An 8137-nucleotide genomic window follows, 5' to 3' on the forward strand; every position below is an offset into this window, starting at 1 on the left:
TCATGTACAGTCAGTCCTATGATTTGTTTTACACAGAGAATACCTCTTTGCATCAGTTGGTTGAACCAAAAAAATGGTCCCTACAGACCAGTCTTCTACTTTGACGAACAAACAAAAATACATAAAATAAAGAAAGAAATATGCCAGATGACTACCAAAAGAAAACAAAAATGTCTGGAACAAAAACTGATGAGAGATGAACTAAAGAGCAAGTAGATAATACAAGTAAAAGATGTTAGAGATAGATGCCAGTTAAAAACAAAATGACTCTGTGAGAGAGGAACTAAACACTGGTAAAGCAGGTAAGACGTGTAATAATTTGACAAGTATGTGAAATTCAACATAGTTAAAAAAACACCATCCATTGCTGTGACTGTTAACATTTAATAAAAGTTAACACATGAGGTTCATACTACTGTTCGTACCCTTACAACCTCAGCATCTTGTGTCAGCGTATCTCCATACAGAATACAGTACAGTAAGGACACCCTACATCTGCTGTCAAGTGAACATCAAGAGTATACTACAGTTCTGTTAGTGGAAACAGTATTTTTAAATTCTTTCCATCAATGTTATTTTGCATTGTTTGTTACTGTGTAATTGCACCTCTCAGTATGTGCAGCTACATTAAAAATCAAATAATTCAGGTTTTGTCTGCACTAACTCGATAACATTTCCTTCTTGTTTAAAAAGGTGTATTATATGGAAGTGAATGATAAAATAATCTGGAAAAAAAGACAAACAGTTTGAACTTCTAAATTCTATGATCCAAAAACAAAATGTTGATATAGACTATTTAGAAAAAAGTTTAAATGTCATACAAGGAAGACTGGGGGAGCAAGAAAATCATGATGCTTTTTTGCTAAAACTAAATAACTGGCTACAGGATAAGGTAGATAACCTAGCAAACTAGGAAAAAAGGAATAATGTGAGAATATTTGGTGTGCCTCAGAAAATCGAAGGATAAAATATGATTGCTTTCCTCACCACTTAGATTCCAAAAGTGTTAAACCTTCAGGAGGTAATATGCTATATAGACAGCCCATAGACGTCTCACAAACCTTCAGATAAGGAAGGAGTCCTTCCAAGGCCTATAATTAGCAAATTCATCTCACATCTAAATAAAGAGCTTGTTAGAACTCTTTGGGAAAACCACCTCTGGAAGTTGGTAGTTCTGTAATGACTTGACATTGCTGTATTTTTAATTCAGAGTTTTAAAGGTTTGTTTTGATATTGGAATGCTGCTACAATCTTCTTGGTTTGTTCTGCATTTAGTGTTATGGCTGGAGAGGGTCTGTCACAGGACACTTTACTTTATCTCACCACACACCAAATTGCTAAGGATTTAACCATTCTCACTCAACAGATTGCTTCTGCTGTTTCTGGAGCCATTTTTGATGGATATTTGACTGTAAGCCAGGTGGGCTTACAGACATCGACAGGCCACATTGCTTCTGGTTTTGCTGCCTTTGCACCATGAGAAACCTTTCTTAACTTTCTTGGAGGTAACAACAGCTCCAATCTGGATGGTAATAGAGTTTCACCATCATTCAGCTTGCTGGATTTAGTGCTTAAAGATGTGGAAAACCCCTTTTCTGCTTGCATTAATGGTGGAAGCAATGCAAGTAGCAGCTAGTTTATTAGTACAAACAGTGACTTTGTTATGTGCAAAAATTACATTTACAAGTTGGAGCATTGCACTAATAAGATCATTTCTTTGCAATATGAGAGTCTTTATTTAGAAGAAAATATTGCTCATTCAATTGTTCCACAAGATTTAAGGGTTTTTAAATTTCCTAACGGTGTTAAACAAGGGGATCCCCTTTACACTGAATCGGTTTCCCTATTTAACAATACTGGACTAGCACTAATGACAACTTTGGTTAAGTATTTTAAAGATGAAATTGGAAGTTATAGAACTCGGAATAACTTGATGCTAAAATTAAAAGTTCAAACCGTTTTCTCACAGTACATTGTATTCTGGTATTGCAGCCAAAGCTGATCATTTAAGATCATCTATAATACAGAGAAAACAGGGTAAGCTTAGAAGGGATTTTGCAGCTTATTCTGGAGGGACAGCCTTAAAAAAACTGTTTTGTCTATACAACAGAGTGGGCGTAGCAAAAACATTGCCAAGTTAGTTCTGCCTTGTGACACTGCAACTTCGGATGGGGGTCTGTCTGATGCTTCTCTTAATGTTGCTCTCTGCCACCAGATCCTTTTTTAGTGCACCCTCCGGGGCAAATAAAGACACTAAAGTGGTCAGCCAAAAAACAAATGAAAGACAAAGGGAGTACATGGCTCATGTTGACTCATCACACACACACGCGCACCTTACCTGAACTTGTCCATTCCGCTCGGCGCTCGCATAATAATCCATTTATAAGTGTGTCCTTCTCGCAGGCAGCCAGATCCATTTAGAAAAGCAGTCGTTGACTCGTTACTTTCTTCCCGCTCGCGCGCATTCAAAAACATACTGGCAATGCATGCACGACGTACGCGAGTGCTGAATTCCGACAGGCTGATGGAGCTGACGTCATCGCGCATGCGCGGTGACGTCAGCAACATGCAGGACAAAAAATAATTAAAAAAATACGCCAGGAAAATCGGAAATGAAGGGGTGCCACTCGGGAATCATGGCACCCCATTTTTTGACCCCAAAACTCGGCAAAAAACGGATAATTCGGGACGGTTGGGAGGTATGCTGGTGATGTCTAATCATTTGTATAAAGACATACATAGAAACAGATGCTATAGGATCTTAAAGGAGAGGGGTTTTTTTGCAGGTGATTTGATTTTGCAAGTAATTAAAATAAGTACTGGTAAGACACCAAATATATTTATTTTATTATTTATTTTACATTTGTTGACCGGGAAGGTCCGACTGGATACATGTCCATTTTCAGCAGAGGCCCGGCGAGAAAAGCTCCACATTAACAGTTGAAAAGTACATATTCAAAAAAAAAAAAAAAGATTTAATCTCCTTTGGTTGTTTACACAAAAAGAGCAAATACTATATAGTATATAAAAAAGAACTACGCTAAGTAAAAAAAAGACACAGGCTACAACATGCTTTTTCTCTTTCTAGTCTGACCATGAAAGGATAACTTATAACCAGGATAACAAAGAGGGAGGGGGGAGGAGGGGTAAAAAGAGAGAGAGGTCCTCTTGGTTTCAAAGGATATACTTGAACAAGAAGATGCTCAATGACTAAGGGAGAGTTAATCCGGACTTGCACACTGGCAGAGCCATTGTGACTTGAGATGGTGATTTAATCTTTTTTTGAATAGATTTAGGGAGGAAATGATGGTGAGACTGGGGGGGAGGGAGTTCCATTTTTTTCCAATGGCATTAACAAAGAGTGCATCACCCCCTGTATTATTGGATTTGACTGTTTGAGCTAGTAGCTTATTTGAGGAGCGTAAACTATTGAATTGTTGTAAGGTGTAATTAACTTTCTCAATGCAGGAGTTTTGTCAGGTTGTTTCAGAATTTTAAAAGCCAGAATTAGTTGGCTTTGCTGGAGAAGGTTTGGGAATTCAATCCAACCCAAGTTTTTTAGGTTGCTACAGTGATGGGTTCTATAAGGCAGCCCAGTTGCAAATCTGGCAATATGATTATAACATTATAACAGGATGATAGTTTATTAAGGTCAGATATATTAAGATTCGTGAGAATAGGGGAGGCATACAGGAGGGTAGAGAGAAGATGGGAGCGGGCAGTGGCGGTTTTTGCACACGGAGTAAGGAATGATTTTATACGATAAAGTGACCCGAGTTTCTTGTTAACAGTTTTAATAGTCTGATTGATATGTATATCAAATCTAAGTTTATTATCAATGGTAACGCCTAATAGTCTAGTATAGGAATCCGGGGAGATGATAGTTCCATTTCTGGAATGTATAGTAAAGGCTGTGGCTATATAAAATATTGTTTTAATTTATTATAGTGACCAGTGTTAAAAATCTGTGAATAGAGCAACAAGTTAAAATACATTATTATGGCCATTATTTATTTCACTTTTCTTTTACAATCCAGTATTAGAGATATACACAGAAAGGGCCTGCCTTTTGGTATGTGTCTGGGAGTTTGTGTATGAAAGCAAAAAGGCCAGTTCTGTAATCATTAATAAAATGTCATTTGTCTGGCTTGCTGGGAATGTGAGAAGTGTAGATGTATGTGTATGTCTGAGAGCAGCAAGTTCAATTATAGTGCCCTGCCCATACTTTAGTTTACTTTCACCACAATTAAGCATCAGATAAGTATATAAAAGGTGGGTATTCCTGAAGAAGGTAGGTTACATGCGAAAGCAAAGAACAACTGCATAATCACTGATAACTTGTATTTGATATGGTTTGTTTGGAACTGTATACATGTTTGAGCAATAAGTGGAGCTACATTACTGTGGCTATTATTTGTTTTTACTTTACATACAATCAGATATCAGAAATGTACAGAAAAAGTGAATAGCTTTGGTGGAAGGAGTAGTCAGTGTATGAAACCAAAGATAACCTACATAATCACAGTGAAACAATCATTGATACAGCTTATTGGGTGAATGTGCATGTGTCTGAGAGGTGCATGATGAAACTGAGTACTGTGGAAATTATTACTTACACATTCCAAGTTTAGAAATCCTCTCAGAAGATGGCTGCATTTCTCTAGAGAGGCAGGCTTTGTACAAGGAAATTATAATATTTGTCTGTATCGGTCCAAGAGCAAAAAGCTGAAATATCTCACTGAAATCATTGTTGTTCACATTTTTCACAATCCAATTAAGACATGTGCACATAAAGTGGCCAGATTATGTGTGAACACAAAGGACAGTTGCATGATCACTGTTAAATAATCATTGGTATGGCTCATAAGGTGGCAGTCTACGTGTTTGAGAGCACCAAGATAAAATGCATTATTGTGACTGTTATGCCATTCACCTTATTCATAGCTATCAAGTATATATACAGAAAGTACCTTTCACTTTGGAGGGAGGGTATGTGTGAAACCAAAGTAAAGTTACATGATCAGTGTTAAATTACCATTAATATGGCTTGCAGAGGAATCATAATGGTGTGTCTGAGAGCAACAAGATAAACATTTCTGTGTCCATTATTTCTTTCACTTTTGTTACAACCAAATATCAGTGATATGCACGCAATGTTGCATCCTTTTTAGGGAAAGGGGACCCTGGCTGCCCGTGAAATTGACTGACCACTGTTGTCAGTGTATCCGGTGTTAAACTGTTATTACAGTGGCTGGTCAGGGGTAATATGTTTTAGGAAGCATATGGAAAAGTATCACATTTATTTGCATTTATTTGTGCACAGTTTATGTGGCTTCAACACAGTCAAACGACATGTACCTTTTCCAAAGATGCACATTCCATTGCGATACTATATATGTGAACATTTTTTTTCTCATTTTTAAAAGCAGAATGGAGATGTAACCCATATTTCTGTGTGTGGATGTTGGTGGTGTAGGTTTAGTGGAACTATGTGATGAGTGTGGTGTGGTGCAAGTCTTTACCATCTCCTCTTGACTGTCAAGTTCAGTCTTGGTTGGAGAGAGCTTTACCTCCAGTTTGGCTAGATATGTGCATCTCTCACAGGTTGTGGTGTTGGGTGGTAGGAGGAGAGGGTTGTCTGTGTACATGAGGCAATTGCTACATTGCCCCAAGATGCCCAGATTCATCAGATAGGAGCGAAGACTGGGAGCTGACCCTTGGACCTGCCTGAATAAAAAAACTACTTTCCTTTAGACAAGGGAGGAAAGTGAGTATAAGAGCTGTTTTTCTATAAGCAAGTGAGGAAAGTAAGTACAAAAACTGTTTACCTCTAGGTAAAGAGGAAGGTTGAGTGATGTAGTAATTTGTAGCTTATTTAGTGCTAACAACAAGTTCTGAACAAGTGCTGAGCATGAATAAGCAAGTTCAAATGCTAAAACTAAGAATCTGTACCTGGATCTTGTAGTAGATAGGCTACCTAGTGCTTACCACTCCCACTGATAAGCTAGAAGGCTTCCCTCCAACAGAGAAAGGCTTGGGGGGGCTCAGAAGCTTACAGACAGTCTTGGTTACAGCAAATCTGTATCTGGACTAGACTAGTTACAGGAAAGGTGGGAAACAATTGCAAACACGGGCTTGTAAACCAGAAAGTTGAAAGAGATGGAAAAACTGCCAAACGGCCAATAAACTACAATTTCTGGGCTAGAAACCACTCTTGTGCTTACCACTGCAACTGATAAGCTAGAAGGCTTCCCTCCAACACAGAAAAGCTTGGGGGGCTCAGAAGCTTACAAACAGTCCTGGATACAGCAAATCTGTATCTGGACTAGACTAGTTACAGGAAAGGTGGGAAACAATTGCAAACACAGGATGAATGTGGAATGCAGCAGTTATCCAAAATATATCTCTACTGAGTTACTATTGCAGTAAAAAAATCAAAACCATATGTCTACAGAATTTTTTTCATGTGTTTTAAGTAAACAGAATAGCAGTGCCAAATTCATAGTTGGAACCACACTGAAATTCCTAAGGGAAGAGTAGTATCATTAGATGCATTTTGTAGCTGACCATCCTATTGTTAGTGAGATAAAGTCTAAAGGGGGAAATTGGTGTGTCACCTTATATACTTCAGTATCCACTGTAGGGGTTCATAGGTTTTAACTCACACAAAGTTGTATTTGTATTTTATGTAATTTCTTTTGTTGAAGGTATGTGATTTCTAATTGAACAGGGTTATACAGTCCTGGTCCCGAATATATATTTACCAAGCTCTTTTTACATCAGAAGTAAAGATCATATATATTTCTATAGGGAAGTGTTTCACTTCCGAAATTATGATTTTTTTCCTTTCCCAAATGTAGACTCATATAAATTACATTACATAAAAGTAAAGCTGTGTATGTGTCCTTATACTATGAATCACTAACCAAATGGATTTTGTAGGTCAATGTTCTAACTTGTTACTCGGATAAATATGTTATTTCTAATAGTTACAGACATGGAATCCTATATTTGGAGGTACCACCAGTAGTCCTATATAGCCATTTGGGTGCTCTATTTTATGCCACTCAGTTCAGAGTAAACTTGTACAAATGACAAACTCGGAGCATATCTAAATCATATTATCAGTGTGTTCTTATGAAAAGAGATCCAAAAATAATTTGCTTTTTTTCAAATAAATATTTTCTGCTATTTTAAATTAATTTGTTTACAACCTACTTAATCCTATTTAGGGTCGAGAAGGAGCCAGAGATTGCCCCACTATTCTTGGGTGGGGGGGGGCAGTGAAAGTAATCCTAAACAGGACACAAGCTTATCATATGATGTGCACATATACTTGGTTACACTGGCATACTGTAAACAGTTTAGAGGAAACTTATTCAGCTATATCACAGTTTTAAAATGTTGGAAGAAACTGGAGAGAGATAAGCACTGTAAGGCAACAACATTGATTGATCCTGCACCCCTCTGCTACTCATGTCATAGCAAAATACATGAGTGTTTTGATTGGGCTGACATGTTTGCACATATTTAAGATTATAATGTCTGCTTTGACCAATTACTATTTGGTTAGACAGTATATAGTTTAAGGTTGACCATCAGAGTCTTGTTCTGAACTATTCATGAGGATATCTTGACGCAGTGGAAAGAAATAATTTTCTGAAAGTAGGGTCAAATTCAGGCCAGAATGGCCTTTTGAACTTGACGAACTGCACCAGCTGAAAAGAGTAGTTGTAGCTTGTATTTATCTTCAGAGTAATAAGTATACAAGCTATCAAAAACATAAATAGATAATGTAACTTCAGACCTAGAAAGAGTATTTAGTTCTCTAGTAAAATGTTGTTTATTCTTATTGTATGCATTTTGGCATGAATTATTTTTATTCTTCAAAATTCACAATGCAGCTCTTCATTTGCCTTAGAGGTCGTGATCCCTCTTAAGGGTAGTTTATAGGTAATAACAGATACTCTGAAGATGTGAGAAAATGTCAAACCATTTCAGAGATCCAGGAAAATAATTTTGTGGTTTGATTTGCAACTTCAAGGCAAAACTCATTACTTCTCCTCCAGAAAATATTTAAGCACAAATGCCTTCATACTCTGAACCATGTAAAATCTTATATGACCTTTAGTTGTTT

The 8137-nt window shown here is 37.2% G+C and overlaps 1 protein-coding gene across 1 annotated transcript in view; it reads left to right on the forward strand.

The window, feature by feature from the left end:
• Positions 1 to 8137, forward strand: part of DTX1 (deltex E3 ubiquitin ligase 1) — a 932387-nt gene that overhangs the window by 659762 nt on the left and 264488 nt on the right. The gene's annotated exons all lie outside the window — the stretch shown is intronic.

The sequence above is a fragment of the Protopterus annectens genome, chromosome 4.part0, assembly GCF_019279795.1.
Source record: "Protopterus annectens isolate FY-2018-M chromosome 4.part0, PAN1.0, whole genome shotgun sequence".
In the NCBI taxonomy this organism is placed as follows: Eukaryota; Metazoa; Chordata; order Ceratodontiformes; family Protopteridae; genus Protopterus; species Protopterus annectens.